The following is a 19,382-nucleotide window of genomic DNA, read 5'->3' as shown; positions in this document are numbered from 1 at the left end:
AAAGTTCTCTCCTTCTCTTATATTTAATATAACCACACTACGGACGGACAAGCACCTGTTTTTATGCGCTGTCGTTAGCAACAGCGACGGTGACACCTTTGCGTGTCCGCTTGTTTATGTTCCACACAAAACTTTCACAATCAAGCTCAAGATCCTGTTGAGACTTTTCAAAATAAACTGAATCACGTGAAAGAGCAGATTATTTACGGATGAGAAGTAAAAAAGAGCCGTCAGGTGCTAAAAAATAAACCTTAGACTCAAACGTTAGAACAGGCTTTTCCCCGCAGCACGCCGTGTAATGAATACAAAGAAAACGGCGGCCGTTACAACTTATGTCTAAAAATGTATCGTTTCATGCATCGGTTAAAACACTCGACTCCAGCTACACGACGCGCAGCTGGAAACACTTCACACAAGTCAAGCTGCCCGAGATTCACAGAATTTACAGAAAATGTTAAATTTTTGTGATTTATATCGTTATCAGGACGATAGATGTCTGATATCGGGATATGAGATTTTGGTCATATCGCACAGCCCTACAAACAAGCTCATCTTTTTTAATTTGCTAATTGTTTCTCTGGGTTCATCTCAATCTCACACTGAGATTGCACATGCTGACTAACAGCTGAGATGATTAATATTTATGAGGCAGCCCCGGAAAAAAAAAAAAAAAAAATCACCGACATGGACATATCAAGTGGCAATACTGTCAATTTCACAAGCGGCAGCCCCTTCTGATATTCTACGAGACCAACAGGTCGTCTTTTCCTGTTCTCGGGTCTCTGGTGACAGCAGATCATTTATATTAGAGCCACATGCGCTGCTCTGTTCTGGTGTTTGCCAGCTGTTTCCAATTTCACAAGCAACCAGGAAAATGGATCCAAATTGTAGCAATCAAAGACGCGCCTGAAGCCGCAAAAGTCACTGCTGAGGATTTAGAATGTGGAGAGATGGAAAGGACTGTCAGCCTGAGTCAGATAGGCTTTCTGATACGCAGCCATGTATCTAGCAATGATCACAGTCTGTCGCTGCAAATAAAAACAACACCAAGAAGCAAAGGACAAAAATACCTAAATACAAAACAACCCCAAAACCCAACCTGTTTCAACGAAGTTTCCATTGGTGTGTTGAAAGATGTAAAATCCATCCAAAAGACAAACATGCGTCTACTCAGAAAAGCACAAAGTCTGATGCTTTTGTTTTACACAGCGGCTGTCAAACTCAGTTTAGGGCCCATACAGCCCAAGAGTGTCGGACCAGTAAACCGCCGTAAAGCCCCCACTCCTCAAAAGGACAACAAAAAGTTGTTGTTTTTCCAGTGGTCCAGCTTGACTCCTTTACTGACCTGATTCTGGCCCCCGAGCTTCAGACCAGTCCCGCGGCTGAACTGGAGTGCCAGTATAAGATAAATAAGGATTATTTTGAGCCGTGACTCATGCAAAGCTACTCTAGTAGAGTTCAAATGTTAAAAAAAACAAAACAAAAAACTTACAGCCAGAAATGAGTACAATAGGTCCTTTTCCATTGCTCATTAAGTCAAGAACTAAAATTATTTTCCTTCCTGGAAAATAAACATTTTTGCTCTGTGAGGACCCCCACGGTGTGACCCTCCCTCCCCCACCACCACTCTAAAAGCATGCTGGGAGAAACCAGCAGGTTTCCCCTGAGGATATTCAGCTGCAGCTCCCTCTGCAGCTGGATCCTTAGCTTCCTGTCTGACAGACGCCAGGTGGTCAGACTGGGCAGCATCACCTCATCCCCCATCACACTGAACACTGGTGCTCCACAGGGGTGTGTACTGAGCCCTCTCCTGTACTCACTCTACACCTACGACTGCACAGCCACTAACAGCTCCAACATCATTGTGAAGTTTGCGGACGACACTACAGTGGTGGGTCTTATCACCAACGGTGATGAGACGGCTTACAGGGAGGAGGTCAGCGCCCTGACCCACTGGTGTCAAGACAACCATCTCACCCTCAACGTCGCAAAGACAAAGGAGTTGATAGTGGACTTCCGGAGGTGCAGAGAAGTACACACCCCCATCACCATCAACGGCGCTGCTGTGGAGAGAGTGAGCAGCTTCCGGTTCCTTGGCGTACACCTGGCTGAGGATCTTACGTGGTCAGTACACACAAACAAAACAGTGAAGAAGGCGCAGCAGCGCCTCTTCTTTCTCAGGAGACTGAAAAGATTCGGCATGAGCCCCCGCATCCTCAGGACCTTCTATCGCTGTGCCATTGAGAGCATCCTCACTGGATGCATCACCACCTGGTACGGCAACAGCACCGCCTACAACTGCAAAGCTCTCCAGCGAGTAGTGCGGTGCTCTGAACGGATAATTGGAGGTGAGCTTCCCTCCCTCCAAGACATCTACAGGAAGCGGTGCCTGAGGAAAGCGGGGAGGATCATCAAGGACTCCAGTCACCCCAGCCATAAACTCTTCAGACTGCTTCCATCAGGAAGGAGGTTCTGCAGCATCCGGTCCCGTACCAGCAGACTGAGAGACAGCTTCTTCCACCAGGCCATCAGACTGCTGAACACTTCATAGACACCTCAGCTTCACTACTGGAACTTCAACATTATGCACTCCACACTGTATATAAATGCCACTTGTTTTGCACATATTCAACTCTGTATATTTTATATATTTTTTTTTTATTATTATTATTATTATTATTATTATTATTATTTTATTTTTTTACTATTTAATTTGTAAAAATGTGTATACACACACACACACACACACACACACACACACACACACACACACACACAGGAAAATATTTAGTATACACATCCAGAAATGCATACACTATTATATATTGTACATATATTTATTAGTTTCAGGTTGGCCATTCTTGTATTTTGCTCGTTTGTGTTGTTGTGTTTGCACATCTCTGTTGCTTGTGGGGCTCGCACACAAGAATTTCACTCGCATGTGCTGTGCCAGTGTGCCTGCACATGTGATGTGACAATAAAAAAAGTGATTTGATTTGATGCACAGCTGGGGTAAGGCCCTAATCACATCACACACTGGAAGCAGAGAAATGTGAATGAGGATATCACCCATGGGCAGAAGCTGTCTTCAGCGGCTCTGATCTCCTGTGTGAACAAGTGTGCAAATACGCGTTTTGTTCGAACGATTCTCTGTTGAAATTGTTTTTATTTTTTTTAAAACTGCTCGGGAAATGTGAGGGATTACTGAATAACACACCAGCTCATGCAACTGAAATCCCTCAGGTAAAAAACGATTACAGGGATTCTGTTCAGCGGTTTCACGCAGAATGCTGATGTACTCTGGAGCTGCCTGTGAATGACAAAATAGTGAGAAACCCCCGAGATCTGTCAACACAACAAATGGTTTTCCTGCAACTGTGGTGTGATGGACATAGTTTTCTATTGATTCAGGCTTATGTAGGCACTTCAGACAAAAATATTGACAAAATGGCAAGTGCTATTGGTTTCCTACTTCAGTGCTACTTATTACCCATACTTCTGGTAATCCCAAGCAGTTGAGTGCCTGCTTGTTGGAGTTATTTCCTATTGGAGTCAATGTGGCTGCGACAAGGAGTTTTTCTTTCCCCTGTTTTGGCAGCAAACTGGATCAGATTTGGATAATGAGGTAAATAAGATGCACAGATAATAAAAACAAATCTCATATCTACTCTTCAGCCAATCAGCTGGCGATGGGGGGCATCATCACATGACCTTTGGATGAACTCATACACAGCACACAGTCTGCTAAACATATTAGGCTAAATGAACAATACATCAAACATGCTGAAGTATACCAATTCTCACGAGTGTGGAAAAAAAGTCAAAGTCTTATCATAATGAAGTCAATTTGCAGTTGTACAGCATGTAAAATCTTCTCCAGCTTGTGCAGAAAGCACCCTGCTGATATTTGGCATTCATGAAAACGCTTCAAAGGCATTACCAGCTTCCAGCGAATGACTGTAAAGCTTCATCTAATTTATGTCCAATGTGAGAAAACCCAGATGGATTTTAATCAGTCTTCTTTGGTAAAGCTATACGTGGTGAAAGGTGCAAATGAAAAATGTAAATGAATCAAAATTTCAATCTAAATGAGAGTCATGCAAAATGGCTACAGGGAAACGATCAGAGTATAAACAAATCACACCATCAAGCTGATCTCCAAGTTTGTTTTACATTTCTTTAGTTTTGTGAGTAAAGACAGATTATTTCAGACTAAAATAATTCAGCATCTTTGACATTTATATATTTGTACAACAAATTCAAAGATAACCGGCTTTAACTCTCTCTCCCGGAAACACAACATGTAACAGCCTCCCCTGTTCCCGTTCTGATACCTCAGTATTTGTCAATAAAGTTGTGGTTTGTTGACCATTACTCATAGTTTCTGGATTTTTCCAAGGGTGGCTGCATAGGCAGAGACCAGCCTCACTAATTTCTAACGGCTGATACAAACCCAGTCATGTTGTACTATGAGCAGGTCTGAAATATGACAGCAACTGTTTAGCTCAGAAATCAGCTTCTGGGGTTACTCATAGTAGGCTTTCAAGGGGTAATGAGTTAAACCCCATCAAAACCAGTAAACAAAATGAGAAATATAGCCACAATTACAAAGCCCCGTCCATGCCGGCATACAAATTTAATATGTCACATACACAGTACAACATATAGTGAAATGCTTGTGTCCTGAACTGCGGACAGGCTGCAGACATACAGGCTCCATTCCAGGGCTGTTTTGTTTTTTTGCATGGGGGGGTCTAGCCAGGACCCTTACTGGATACCAGGTGGGAATCGAACTTGCGATCCTCGCTCCAGAGGCGTGTAGTTTTATCCAGCTGCATGATGCAATATATAACTCTGCAGCAGCTGCACTTAACAGACAATGAATTCTGTCTTTGCTTCACTGTGGATCAACTAAAAGTATAGAAAGCCGAGACGGTCAGAGGGCAGTTTAAGTTGTGTGCAGGATGTGCCCCCATTAGCAGGCCATTATAGGTGGAGGCTGGGCAGCACGGGTGAAGACAAAGAATCTGAAGAAGCTGTAAAAAGGAGCACCTGACAAGCTTCATGACGTACTCTGTGAGTAATGGGTTTTTTTAATGTAAAAAAAAAAAAAAAAAAAAACTCTTGCAGTGAGCACTTTGTGTGGAAATGAATGAACTCTTTGACATCCAGGTAGTTAAAGGTAGTTCTAAGGTAGTTACCATGACCATTAGAGAGCGCAGCCGTCTGCATATGTGGTGACCTTCAAAGGTTTTTGAAACATGTGCCTGAGAGTAAAGTAGGCCATGCTTTTATTTCTCCACACTTGGTAAAACACAAAAAAATGTCATTATGAATGTGCAGTAGCACCTGTTCTTTGATATAGGCTGAAGTATTTCTGTCACTGGGTCAGGGTCTGAATCCTCACAACCAAAATACGCAACACTAAAGGACACTGGAGGTTGAGAGCAGAATAAATCTTACAGTCTGTGTTTATAGATGACAAATTTGAAACTACCATCTGTCAGCATCATAAACAGTGTAGAACTAATTGTACTGTGTTTCTGTAGTATAGGTTTCTTAAATATAGACCAACTTGTTATTGATCTAGCTTTCTGAGTAAGCTTGGACTGATATCTGATCCAAATGTCCCTACAAATAACATTTTTGCTGTTATGTTACAAAAGAAAAACTTGCAGACAGTTTCCTTAACTAATCAGCAAGAAAGGTCCGTCTATCCTGTACCTTTGGTTTGATTGAGCTCAGGATGCAAAAGACTGTCACAGCTTTAAAAGCATTCACAGAAGCCTTGCTGCTCCCCCTGATGTGCCTCACTCCCTACTGTGAGAGGTGCAGGCAGCTGGGCCCCACCTACTTTGAATACAAACACCAGTAATTCTTATTGTAAACTGTTTCAAATACAGCAAGTCATTTGGTGAAAAGTCTTATTATAACTTATACTACACACTGATCAGGCGATCAGGTGAATGGAATAACAGTGATTATCTCTTCGTTGAAGCACCTGTTAGTGGGTGGGATGTATTAAGTGAACATTTTGTCCTCAGACTTGACGTGTTAGAAGGAGAACAAATGGCAAAGTATGCAGATTTGTGCGAGTCGGGCCAGATTGTGATGACTAGACAACTGGGTCAAAGCATCTCCAAATCTGCAGGTCTTGTGGGGTATTCCCACTCTGCGTTGGTCAGTATTTATCAAAAGTGGCACAGTGGTGAACCAGCAACAGGGTCATGGTGGAGCAAAGGCTGGCCTCTGTGGTCCAATCCAACAGACGAGTTAGGCTTCAGACTACACAGCACATCAGAGTTTGTTGTGTATGGGGTTGTGTAGCCGTAGACCAGTCAGGGTGTCCATGCTGACTACTGCTCGCCACTGAGAGCACCAAAAATGGGCACATGAGCATCACAACTGGACCACGGAGCAATGAGGGAAGATGGCTTTGTCTGATTGAACACTCTTGCTAACATCTTGGTGCCAGATACCACAGGACACCTTCACAGATCTGGTGGAGTCCATGCCTTGGAGGTCAGAGCTGGTCTGGCAGCAAAAGGGTGACCGACACGACATTAGGCAGGTGGTCATAATGTTATCAGGGTATATTTAAATTGAGGCCTACTCTGTTCTGTGCTGGGGCCTTGCTCACCCTGTCTACTGCTTTCAATGCATGCAAACAAAACCAAAAAGAAACAACCAACACCATCACACACACTTTATATGTCAACTGTGGCTTTGCTTGATATTTATAAATGTACTTGACTGTGGTGCTTCCCTGTTCAGCCAGTCCAACTGTGCCTTAAAGGGGAAGAGTTCCAAACCACATCTGCATGACCACAGTGCAGCAGGTTCTGCATAAAGCATGAGCCACACAGCTGGGTTGCTGTTACAAGGTGGTGAGTGAGCGTTTTCAAGGCCAACCCTAATTACATTTGACTCCTGAATAACGCTGGCACATCAGTTGGTTGAGATTTTGGTTGCTTGTGAGGAAATTAGGATAATGAGAAGGCAGGAAGGGCTGAACGTGTGTTGTAAATGTGCATCATGGGGGACTCAGTGGTGTGAAAATGATTTGAGGCTATGTGAGAACTAAAATTAGAAATCACATCAACTACACAGTATGTCAGATCACAATATGTCCTGTTGTGGGGAATCGCATCAGAGAACATCTGGCTGAGTGTTGCTGCTGCACTGCTCTCTGTGCTTTGCCTTCCCCACAGTCACTCAGCAGAGCTAACGAGGAGGTACAAGAGCAGGCGGAAATTTACAGCACACAGAGAAAGATAAGGAATCCATACTGTGTAGACTCTAACAGTTTGATTACCTTCAACCTTTATATTATTGTATGAGTTGTGTTGCACTGCAAAACACCTTTCCTCTTATCACAATTACAGTCTCTCTTCCTTTTTAATCACACCTTAAAAAAAAGTTAATATACAGATTTGAGAGTTTATTCTTGTTTAGCAGACATTCACTTTTTAAAGAAAACCTATGATGCTTATTTGCCAAAAAAGCTACAGTGTATGCAGACAAGCTAATGTAACAAATGTAACAAAGACTTTTTTGGGGGGAACCAAATGAAAAGCAGCTGAGTTTGATTTTGCTTTGTATGTTAACACTGCAACACGAGCATGCTCTTTATGCTGCAGCAGATTCTGTCCTCATTATTGCAGAAAAGAAAAAATCTCCCAAACACTAAAAAGGCAAAGAATCTCACAAAAAAGCACATCTCACAATCTAATTAAAAAGTTCTCTCTGAGACCTTTCAGTGGCAGAAACGTTTCTCAGTTGTAGTCTGAACATGCTCAGCCCTCTGCCCTGAAGGCGTCACAGGGCAGAGCTGACCAAAAAACCCTGAGTTCACTTACAGGTTCTGCTGGAAACCACCAATCATAGCAGCAGCCTGTGTCACAGATACAGGCGACATAAAAAGAGCTGCTGACAATTATGTGTTTTATTTAAACGTTCTTTAACCTGCTTTTCCTTAGTTTTATGCAATTTCACTCCTGAGCCTGGGCTCTGCAGCATACATAGTAGGAATGACTTTAACATCCAGGTGCACGGTTTGAGAACATCTTTAACATTATAAAGAAAACACTTCAACAAAATTACAGAACAGCACTGTGTTGGTGCAATTACTGGCACACAAAGTATGAGTAATTAAACCACCTGCATGAATTTGAGTGAACGGTTCAGCTATGAAGACGAAATAACAGATAACCCACCTGGTGCAATGGAGGGGGAGGCCGGCTTTCTTCACCAACATATTTACTGGAAAACATCATGTGGCAAAGCGTCTTCCTTCACAGAAACTCTGGGAAAAAAAAAGAAAAAAATGCGTTAAACAGAAATATTTCAAGATGATTATTTCTATTAACAAATATTATACAACACCAGTCTTTATGCTTACATTTATATAGGACTGAATCACAATAACAGTCACCTCCAAGGTGCTTTTTACTGTAAGGTAAAGACCCTAAAATAATATAGACAATAATACTGTCGCCAAGTAAGCACTTGGTGACAGTAGGAAGGAAAAACTCCCTTTAACAGTAAGAAACCTCGAGCAGAACCAGGCTCGGAGCGGGGCAGGTAACTGGTTTGGCCAGCTTAGTCTTCTTTGTTTCAGTATTTCCAGATGGCTTGCTTGTCATTTCTGAGGCTAGCAAGAGAAAAACTCTTCGCTCGTGAAGTTCTAATATTCTTTGCATGTTCTTCGGGTAAATTACCTACCATAAAATGCACAATAATGATCAATAATAAGAGAAGCACATACAGGGATGTCCCCTCTGCTGGCACTGACACTCCCGCTTTGCACCAGCCTGTTTTGTTTTTACCACCACGCATGTGTTAATGAATTAGAATCATTCAAAACAAACAGGAAATCTGAATACAACCTGCATGCTTCCAACCTTCCAATGCATACTTGTCTATATAAGGAACAACATTTACCTTGAGGTGAAGTGGCGAAAGCAGTGAGTATGTTGCAAGTTCAATTGTTCTTAATAACAACTTAGCATGTCCAGTGTTCCCAATCAGCAAAGACAAACCATAAGGCAGGAAGAAGACGCCAAAATGCACCAAACATCAGACAGATGAGTCCGTCCACAACACGAGGACAGTCAATGATATTTTGCAGCATGGTTTGAATTACTTGCAGTGAAGAAATCCTGATCTTTCAAGAGTTAAAATATTTGGTGTCTGGGACCCTGTAAACCCACGCTGGGTAGAATACACCGTCAGTCTTTTCACAGACTAGTTTAAAGTTGTGCTACACATGCATAGAGATATAAAAACCTTATTATTAGCTTACAGTATTATGTTTAATGCTATGTAGGCCAGTAACAGACAGCTAGTGTCAAGTTACAAAAAGCAGTGAGGCTTAAATACTTTCAGTTTGACGTTTTCTTATGTGAAACTGAGCCGTTTGATTATAATTTGGATTTTTTTAAATCACTGAATTTACCAGAAAGCACTGCCTCTAATTAAGTTTTAATTAAGTTTCATTAAATTTCTGTGACTCTGGAGAAAATATAGGTCACCACTGTGTGTGTGTACACGATTAACTAAGCTGTTTTTGTTTAAAATGGAGAAAAAAAGCCTGATCCATTGATCATCTGGATGTTAACACTCTTTATTACAGGTTGTGCCTCAAGCCAGATAACATGGCTCTGATATCAGGGAGCATTACCAGCCACCTTAACACTTTTCTCCTGAGTCTTCCCTTTGAATAGCTGCTGCCGGCGTCGAGCCAAAGTGCTTAATGAAAGCGGAAAAACACATTGAATCTACAAACGGGTGAACTGGCAGCAGCTCAATATATTGCATAGGTGAGAAGACGTGCAAAGCTGCTGGCCTATGGCAATTCCTGAACTATAAAGACAGCACTGTCAGGCTGAACAGCCAGACTGTTAAAATACTACAACACACTCCTTTTAGTGTATAATAACTGAGTAAGATCAATGTAAGAACTGGTGGACAGATGGAACCAAGCACAGCAATGACTCTATGAATGATCTTTGAATAGAGCTGAAATAATTAGTGACCCTAAAATATCCATCAGTGTTCCTATGGTGCAGCCGATAACATTCACTAAATCCAGCAGAGTACAGCAGTTCTTTGAGTTGGGGCTGGAAATAGCAGGGGAGCTACCCCAAATCCTTCCAGCACTGTGGATCCACGTGCAGAGCACGATCTTTCCTGCACTTATTTCATCTCCTCCCATTTTGATCTCCCAGCTGTGCAGTCAGTTTCTCTCTCTCTCTCTCTCTCGTTGTGTCTCTGATATTGAAAACACCAAACTTCCTGAAAAATATTCTTTCAAGACTCACAGTGTGAACTTTACTGTATAGGACTGCTCAAACCCTCAGAGGGAGGAGCAAAGGCCTCAGAGAGTCTTGTACTGTTGATCTAATCCCTGGGCAACTTCCTGTTGTGGCCACTCCTGACACCATTCTTTGTTCCAGAGAGTGAATGTGGGCGTGTGCATGTGGCACAAAAGACAAAAGCCGGTTATAAAATCTCTCTCATCTCACTAAGATTTTGTCTTTCTTCTCTCCCCTGAAAGAATACAAAGCCCTTGAGAGCTGCAACTGCAAGAAAGAGCAACTGTGCTGCAACAGATCCAAGGATGGAGGGAGAAGACTGATCACAGAAACAGGCCAATCAGAGCAGTTCAAAGGGGAACAGAACCGCACTGGTGATCGGGACTGTCACATGACAACTGGACGATGAAATGAATGACTGACAAAAATGCCCCCGTCTGACCAATCACTGTGTAACAGCAAATGTGGAAACACACGGACAAGATGCATGATTTCCCCGAGGATTCAGGTGATTAAAGTGAGCAAAATATTAGGTGTGGCACAAAAGCAGACAAACATTTGTCGTGTTCAGCTCCTTCGTGGCCATCGGTGTTGAAAGATTTAATCATAATTGACCTTATTAAGATCAGATGGTGGCGTGCTAAATTATAAGCCAAAACTAGCACGTTCAACCATTAGCTGGATCCATGTTTGCTAATCAGTACAAGGCAACACACTAAATAGTAGAATTGTGTTCAGTACCTCGTAGCAAACCATGTTTGTGTCAGAAAATTACAAAACAAACCCCCAAAAAAGCTTCAAAAGGCAGCATCACAGCAAACACGGTTAAGAGATAAAACTTAGCAGACAGAACTGTTTTGTTCTTCTACAAAACCATAAAAATGTACTTTGATGTAAAGATTTAATATTGGCACTGACTCACTCATGGAGCCAGTCACCAGTGGCCATTACAGGAAGTTAAATCTTCTTTAGCACTACCATAATAAATAGGTAATTGTAACACAGTCTGAACAAAGTACCATTTATAAAAGCTGAAGCCTTAAATATAAAAGGGTCGTTCTTGAAAAATCTTAAAAATCTTTGGTGCAGGACAACCAAGGATGAAGGTTTCTACTCTGAGTCTTTAATAACCTTTAACTGTTTTCTATAGTTCCAAATTAACAAGTGAAAACTATTTAGGAAAGAATCGTTTTCTTACTGGGGCGCACTCTGGCGTCAGTTTGTGTTTCAACAAACTATTGTGTGATTGCTATGTGACAGGTTCTGATTTCCAAGCTAAGCTAATCCAATAACTCACTACACACCTCTCTGTGCTGACAAAACTGGGTGGTTGTAAACCAAGTAAACACCAATAAAGATTAAATCAAGGTTCAGCCATTTTTATTTGGGAGCAATTCCCCTGGGTGCCAAATACTGTAACATCGGGAAAGAGTATCCATAACTAACAATAAGTCCCTTTTTTAAGGTTTGTGTTAAACAACCCAGCTTCATACTACTGTTACACCCCGGCCTAGGCAACCGGAGTGCAACACGAAAAAAGTAAAAATAAAGGAAAAAAAAAAAAAAAAAAAAAACACACAAAAACCCCCCACTAAAGCTCACCACCGAAATCCCGAAACGAAAGTATCGACAAATCTATTTACAACAAACTATTTATTTACAACAAAACACCAAACTATTTACAACACGGGGGAGATCGCGACCATGACATACTGAAACACAAGGCTTAAATACATAGAAGGAGCAATCAGGGAATGGACCACAGGAGGGAAACACAGCTGGGGCAAATTAGACCTGACGAGACAAGGAAACGTAAACTGAACACACTAAGATAACACAGACTTTCAAAGTAAAGCAGGAAATACATGACAGTCACGCAAAAAAACAAAAAACTGACAACACCGAAACGTAACATTTCCCCCCCACCCAAAAATCAAACATGTAACCCCAAGTGAAAAGTTTGATCCAGACAGATGAAGCCGATGAAGGCTGGAGCGGTCCCACGGACCCTCCAGCAGACGATGAAGGCTGGAGCGGCCCCTCGGACCCTCCAGCGAAGGCGGATGAAGGCTGGAGCGGTCCCTCGGACCCTCCAGCGGAGACGGACGGCGGAAGCGAAGGCAGACGAAGCTGATGAAGGCTGGAGCGGTCCCACTGACCCTCCAGCAGACGACGAAGGCTGGAGCGGTCCCTCGGACCCTCCAGCGAAGGCGGATGAAGGCTGGAGCGGTCCCACGGACCCTCCAGCAGACGACAAAGGCTGGGGCGGTCCCACGGACCCTCCAGCGACGGCGGATGAAAACAGACAAAGCTGATGGAGGCTGGAGCGGTCCCTCGGACCCTCCAGCGAAGGCGGATGAAGGCTGGAGCGGTCCCTCGGACCCTCCAGCAGACGACAAAGGCTAGGGCGGTCCCCGGACCCCCCAGCGAAGGCAATCCCGGACGAGCCCCCATATGTTACACCCTAGCCTAAGCAACTGGCGTGCAACGCAGGAAAATAAAAATAAGGAAAAAACACACGACAAAAAAACCCAATAAGGCTCTCCACCAAATTCCCAAAACGGAAGTGTCTCAAAACGAAAGTATTGACAAAACCCATTTACAGCTATTTACAACAAACTATTTATTTACAACACGGGGGGAGATCGCGACCATGACACACTGAAACACAGGGTTTAAATACCTAGAGGGAGCAATCAGGAAAATGGACAACAAGAGGGAAACACAGCTGGGGCAACTCAGAACTGACGAGACAGGGAAACGTAAACTGAAAAGACTAAGATAACACAGACTTTCAAAGTAAAACAGGAAACACATAACAGTCACGCCAAAAACAACACCCTGACAACACCGAAACGTAACAGTTCCCCCCCACCCAAAAATCAAACATTTAACACCAAGTGAAAAGTTTGATCCAGACAGACGAAGCCGATGAAGGCTGGGGCGGTCCCACGGACCCTCCCCTCAGCGAAGGCAGACGAAGCTGATGAAGGCTGGAGCGGTCCCACTGACCCTCCAGCAGACGACGAAGGCTGGAGCGGTCCCTCGGACCCTCCAGCGAAGGCGGATGAAGGCTGGAGCGGTCCCACGGACCCTCCAGCGACGACAAAGGCTGGGGCGGTCCCACGGACCCTCCAGCAGACGACGAAGGCTGGAGCGGTCCCTCGGACCCTCCAGCGGAGACGGACAGCTGAAGCGAAGGCAGACGAAGATGATGAAGGCTGGAGCGGTCCCACTGACCCTCCAGCAGACGACGAAGGCTGGAGCGGTCCCTCGGACCCTCCAGCGAAGGCGGATGAAGGCTGGAGCAGTCCCACGGACCCTCCAGCGAAGGCGGATGAAGGCTGGAGCGGTCCCACGGACCCTCCAGCGACGACAAAGGCTGGGGCGGTCCCCGGACCCCCCAGCGAAGGCAATCCCGGACGAGCCCCCATATGTTACACCCCGGCCTAGGCAACCGGAGTGCAACACGAAAAAAGTAAAAATAAAGGAAAAAAAAAAAAAACACACACACACAAAAACCCCCCACTAAAGCTCACCACCAAAATCCCGAAACGAAAGTATCGACAAATCTATTTACAACAAACTATTTATTTACAACAAAACACCAAACTATTTACAACACGGGGGAGATCGCGACCATGACATACTGAAACACAAGGCTTAAATACATAGAAGGAGCAATCAGGGAATGGACCACAGGAGGGAAACACAGCTGGGGCAAATTAGACCTGACGAGACAAGGAAACGTAAACTGAACACACTAAGATAACACAGACTTTCAAAGTAAAGCAGGAAATACATGACAGTCACGCAAAAAAACAAAAAACTGACAACACCGAAACGTAACACTACTAGCACCTAGTTTCATTTATTTATGTGTTTCATTACAATAGGCAAAAAGGTGGGCTGTGCTCACATTTTTCCACAGCTAACACCACTGGTACTCAACTCACGGTGAATAGCACTGGTATAGAAACTCCAGTTAGAGAGAGTTTCCTCAAACAAAGGTCCAGACTATCATAAAGGCCAACGTGCATTTCATTTCAGTGCAGTATATTTTGTATCAGTATCTTTATGGAGTCAACAACTGGTTGTCAAGCACAAACAATAAAGCAGAGTTCAACAGTGGGTGTTTGTAGCTTCTGTTAAACAGAAGCTGCAGGTTCCTGCTTTAACAGAAAAGTATGACTTCAAAGAAAGCTGTGGAAAAGCTTTCTTTCTTTTCAATAATCACCAGAGTCTGTGTGTGAACACCCACAGAACACAACGAGAACATTACAGCTATTTTTGTAAAAGGTGCGCTCACACTAACATGTGCTTACAGTTCTTATATCATAGGACAAAACTGAAGACTTCAAATCCTCCATCCATCCATTCGCTTCCACTTATCCTTTTCAGGGTCACATGGGGCGCTGGAGCCTATCCCAGCTGTATTAGGGCGAGAGGTAAGGTACACCCTGGGCTGGTCGCCAATCTGTCGTGGGGCTAACTCATAGACGGAGACAACCAGTCTTGCTCACATTCACTCCTGCATTCACACCTATGGGCAATTTAGAGTTTCCAATTAACCTTTCCCCACTAACTGCATGTCTTTGGACTGTGGGAGGAAGCTGGAGTACCCGGGGAGAACCCACCCAAACACGGGGAGAACATGAAGACTCCACACAGAAAGACCCTGTTTTTGACTTCTTAATGCATTTCAAGTCCAAGCAGAGCTGGACCAAACACATCTCCACACTTTGTAAGGCCTCTTTGACCAAAACGCAGAGCAACGCCGTGTTGCAGTCCACAATTAGCAACCTCAACTCACCCAAGATGACTTGGGCGGAGCTGAACCACAGGGTTTAAGAAAAGCACTCATCGAGAGCTCAGACTAAATGGGAACTGTTGGGAAAGAATTCCAAGGTAATGACATGTTAAATTTATTATCCTGGGAGAACCCGGTAAGGCTCAAAGGTGAAACTGCTCTACTTAGAAGGCTCCAAGTCAACACAAACATGCCTTCTTTGTATACACACTTTGTGTACTACATTTCATATTTATCATTGTAAAGTCTTCACTGCTGTTTTACCAAAAAAAAAATGCTTTGAATAAACTTGTGTCCAAACTTTGGACTGTAAATGCACCAGTCAGTCAGGATTTAAGATTAGCAGATTTATCAGTGTTACTGTACAAGCTGGTAAATAAGCAACAACAGCTGCAGTACAAAATGCCAAACTAGGATTGATGAAGTTTAGAAAAATGTTTCCACACAGATTTTTACTTGCGCTGCTGCCCAGGTATGATAATGGCTGCCAAAGTTTATTTGGCAGCCCCTTTTTCCCCTTTATCCTTCCAAGAGAACGAAGCCATCTGCAGTATGTTAGTGTTTCCCTTCAACAGGTTTGTATGAGAAAGTTAAGCTGGAGGTTTATATGGTTTCTTATACGAGGGATTAACATTCTGCGTATTAGTCGTCTGACCGTGTCATGTTACACTCCTTTCTCTGAATACAAAAACAGCTTACATGTGAATGCTGCTCCATTACAGCAAGGAACATAATCACATTTATTCTGGTCTATATTCAATTCAGTTGTTTTAAATAATTACTTATTAACATTATTTTTATAAACATCACAGAGTAAAAATTAATAAATCGGCCCGAGTTTTGCCTTAATCGTGTGTCGTGCATGGTGAAGTATACGTGGGATAACGAGACGCGATTAACACCTCACGACCAGCAATCGTATGGTTGCAAGAAAATCAAACCTGTTTGAAATCCTGTCGCCTGTCGTGAGGGTGTCAACGCAACCTCTCACACTGCGCACGTGCAAACACAAGAATGAAAGTGAAAAAGAGAGCAGCACTGCAGCGTGTGATCTGGACACAAGCGATGGAGGCACAACTTGTAGAACTTTGGCAATTTCATCCGAGCCTTTTCGATGTGGCCTCACAAAATGATCACGACCACAACAACCGTGAAAATAGTTGGATGGACATTGCTGCTCAATCACAGCTGCCTGGTCAATGTTTTCGTTAGCAATTTAGCAAAGCTGATGGTGGTGGTGTGTCTGTGTGAGTGAAAGACAGAGAGGAAGATTTTGGATAAGCTTCATGTTATAGACGCACAGTTTGAGCACTCAGGTCACATCAGAGCATCAGGTCATATAGTGCGAGACTGCATCGTGACCTACGAACTTCTAACCCCTGCGATTCAATTGTACAGTTTCAGCAGGAGCTGAATAACGCCACTGAAAAAAAACAAAACAAAAGATCGCAGAGTGTATGCCCAGCTTTAGGAGGTGATTTGGAAAGATCTTGGTGGTTCTTGTTGATCAAAGTTCTTGTTTTTTAGCGATTCCAGCTGAAGTAAACCACTGACAACTTTTGGGGTTGAGAAAAAGCACGCTGCTGTAAAGAAATGGAAGCATTTCATTTATTGACAATAAAATATACAAAGAGCTTTGCAGTTAAAACGAACTCCAAAGAATGATTGCATAGGTGAAATTGGACTTTATCAGCCAGCTGTATCTGCATGTACGTTTAGACTGAGGACAACTGAAACATTCACGGTCTCTAAATAAAAGCCCACAAATGCTTCTAGAGGTCCCAGAAAGAGTACACTGAGAATCAGAGCTGCTAATGACTAACAACGGCTGCCAAGGAGGTTGTGTCTTTGGTACGTGTATGTCATTCTGATCAACGTTGTACGGGTGTGGAGTGGGTCACGGTAACAATTTGCCACATCCACCAAGCTCTTCATGATCGACTTATTTATTGATCAAATATCAACAAAAAGTCTTAGAACTTGGAAACTGTGATTCTTACAAGTGTGGTGTGTATCGTAAACATACAGAACGCACTGTATAAAGATCTAAAATATGTCGCCTTAGACCTCTCACCTCTCCTTCCAGGTGAATACACTGACCTGAAGGTTAAAGTGACCATAATGCTATAGGGAGCCATTTAAAACAGCTTTAGTGCCGCTGCTTGCACTAAAATGTCGACAGAGAGTTCCCAGAGAAGACAGGCTAGTTTACCCAGGTTGAATTACAATTGCAGAGGGCAAAACTGGCTCAAGTTGTCACTTTTTCTTGACATTTTCTTGCCTGAAACACATCAGCCACCCAAATACTACTTGCAGTGAAATTCTAAATGTCCATCTGATTCTAAAAGCACTTAAACAATAGTTCTGTGGTCCATGTTGACACTTAACCCCACCCCTCCAACGCACACGCTCGTCTACATCTGTGTGATGCGAGCGTGCCGAGGGACCTCTGAGGACTGGGGCAACGGCTGCCTCCACACATTATGTAACCAAGCTCAGACAAACACACTCAGCAACCCTCACGCTGAGCCTGGATCAGTGGGTGAAGGGTTGACGGGCAGTGGAGGGGATGCCACTTTCTCCTCACCCTGCCTGCACCCCATTCTTGCTACACATTAACTCTGAACCTCAGAAAAGGACGCAGGCCTTGCATTAGAGGAGGGAGAATGAGGATGTCAAAAAGAGGTCACCTGCAGCTGCTGGCAGGGATTAAAGCTTTGTATGTGTACGCATGCTTAAACTTACATGGCCTTTCTTTGCTTTGTAATTCCTTCCATCCACTCGTTCATTGTAATTCCCTTACAAGGACTAAGAACAGCAATATTCCTTAAAGAAAAAAACAACTCTTTATAAAATGAAATCCTCTGAGTTGCCTTGTACACAGAAAATATATATGAAAGGCACCCTTGAAATGATTTATTAAGCTGTGGCACTGAGGTTCAGCTAGAGCTGAGGGGAAACTCTTAAAGCTGAATACATTTTCAAACGGCTGCTGAAAACTAATAAAAAACACCAGCTACCAAACTCATAACTTAAGGAACTCAAGAGTGCTTCCTATGTAATTGTATGTAGGTCTGGATTTTGCACTCTGGGGAAATACTAAAGGGGGGGTCCACATTAATTTGTTTCATACGCAGCTGTGGCTCTGACAGTGTTTTATTTAAAATGATAAATGAATAAAGATGTGGGGAAAATGTCTCTTTGCTTCCATTTATTCATCACTACACACTGAAGGAGTGTTCTGTGCAGACTCTCGATGCTGGACGAAATCTTACAAGTAAGGAAACTTTCTTTGCCAGAACCCTGAAGCCAGTTTATTGGCTGCTGTTGCTCAGAGTTTTTTGTTTTTTCCCCTATAGTCCTTCAGTCCTTCATCACTGTCTTTGTACAAGCTCCCATTCAGCCCTACAAATTTATGAAAATGGACGCAGACACAGAAGTATCTGCTGTCACACACATGAAGTTGAGAGACATCCTATTCTTAATCCACAGGGTTTAATATGATGTCAGCCCACCCTTTGCAGCTATAACAGCTTTGACTTTCCACAAGGTTAGGAGTGTTTTGTGGAATTCATAACCATTGTTCCAGAGGTGCATTTGTAAGGGGATGACGAGAAGGCCTGGCTCACAGTCTCCACTCTAATATATCAAAGGTGTTCATTCAGGTTGAGGTCAGGAGTAGGGATGGCACCGGTTCTGACATAAACGGTAGTAACCAGACCAAAAAGCAGCGCACATTTCGGTGCTTTTTTTTCCCTGAGCTGTGATACACTTTAGATTCTAGCCAATCATTTTACGTTTCTGAGGATAGTAGGCGGAGCCAGGTACGTACGTTCTTTTAGAGCAGAGCTACAGATTAAAAATGTCCAAGGCGAAGCGGTCAAAAGTCTGGCTGTACTTCACAGCAAAAGATGCAAACTCAGCAGCAACAAGTGCTTTAAGGTGATACTGTGATACTGTCAAAGGAGGTAACACCTCAAATCCCATGAAACACCTGACGACGCATAGCGTTTTTTTAAAAGCTGAGAAATGCGCCGTATTTAATAGCTTGCTGCAAGACCTCACACCGAGCACATCTACTGCGGGTGGGTTGCCAGTTATCGGACCCGGAGTTCGCAACATCCCCCAAGAACCCGAAGAATAGAGTCCTGGCCCCTAGCCCTGCCAGTGTAGCAGAAATGATGAGGATGATGATGCAGCAGCAGCCGTTCTTCTCTGCGTGAGTAGCTTCATGTTGTTCGTGTGTAATTTACGTT

The 19,382-nt window shown here is 43.4% G+C and overlaps 1 protein-coding gene across 6 annotated transcripts in view; it reads right to left on the bottom strand.

Moving 5' to 3' along the window:
• The window catches only part of LOC309704702 (thyroid hormone receptor alpha), a 114,619-nt gene that overhangs the window by 91,758 nt on the left and 3,479 nt on the right, over window positions 1-19,382 (bottom strand). For all 6 annotated transcript variants that reach the window (XM_082530088.1, XM_082530089.1, XM_082530085.1 and 3 more), the window contains exon 2: window positions 8,217-8,305. The gene's annotated coding sequence lies outside the window, so the exon portion shown is untranslated. The remainder of the gene's footprint in view (window positions 1-8,216; window positions 8,306-19,382) is intronic.

Source organism: Aulonocara stuartgranti (genome assembly GCF_965226115.1).
Source record: "Aulonocara stuartgranti genome assembly, chromosome: 4".
In the NCBI taxonomy this organism is placed as follows: domain Eukaryota; kingdom Metazoa; phylum Chordata; class Actinopteri; order Cichliformes; family Cichlidae; genus Aulonocara; species Aulonocara stuartgranti.
The sequence above is the reverse complement of the archived record's forward strand: the minus strand, read 5'-3'. Positions and strand labels throughout refer to the sequence as shown.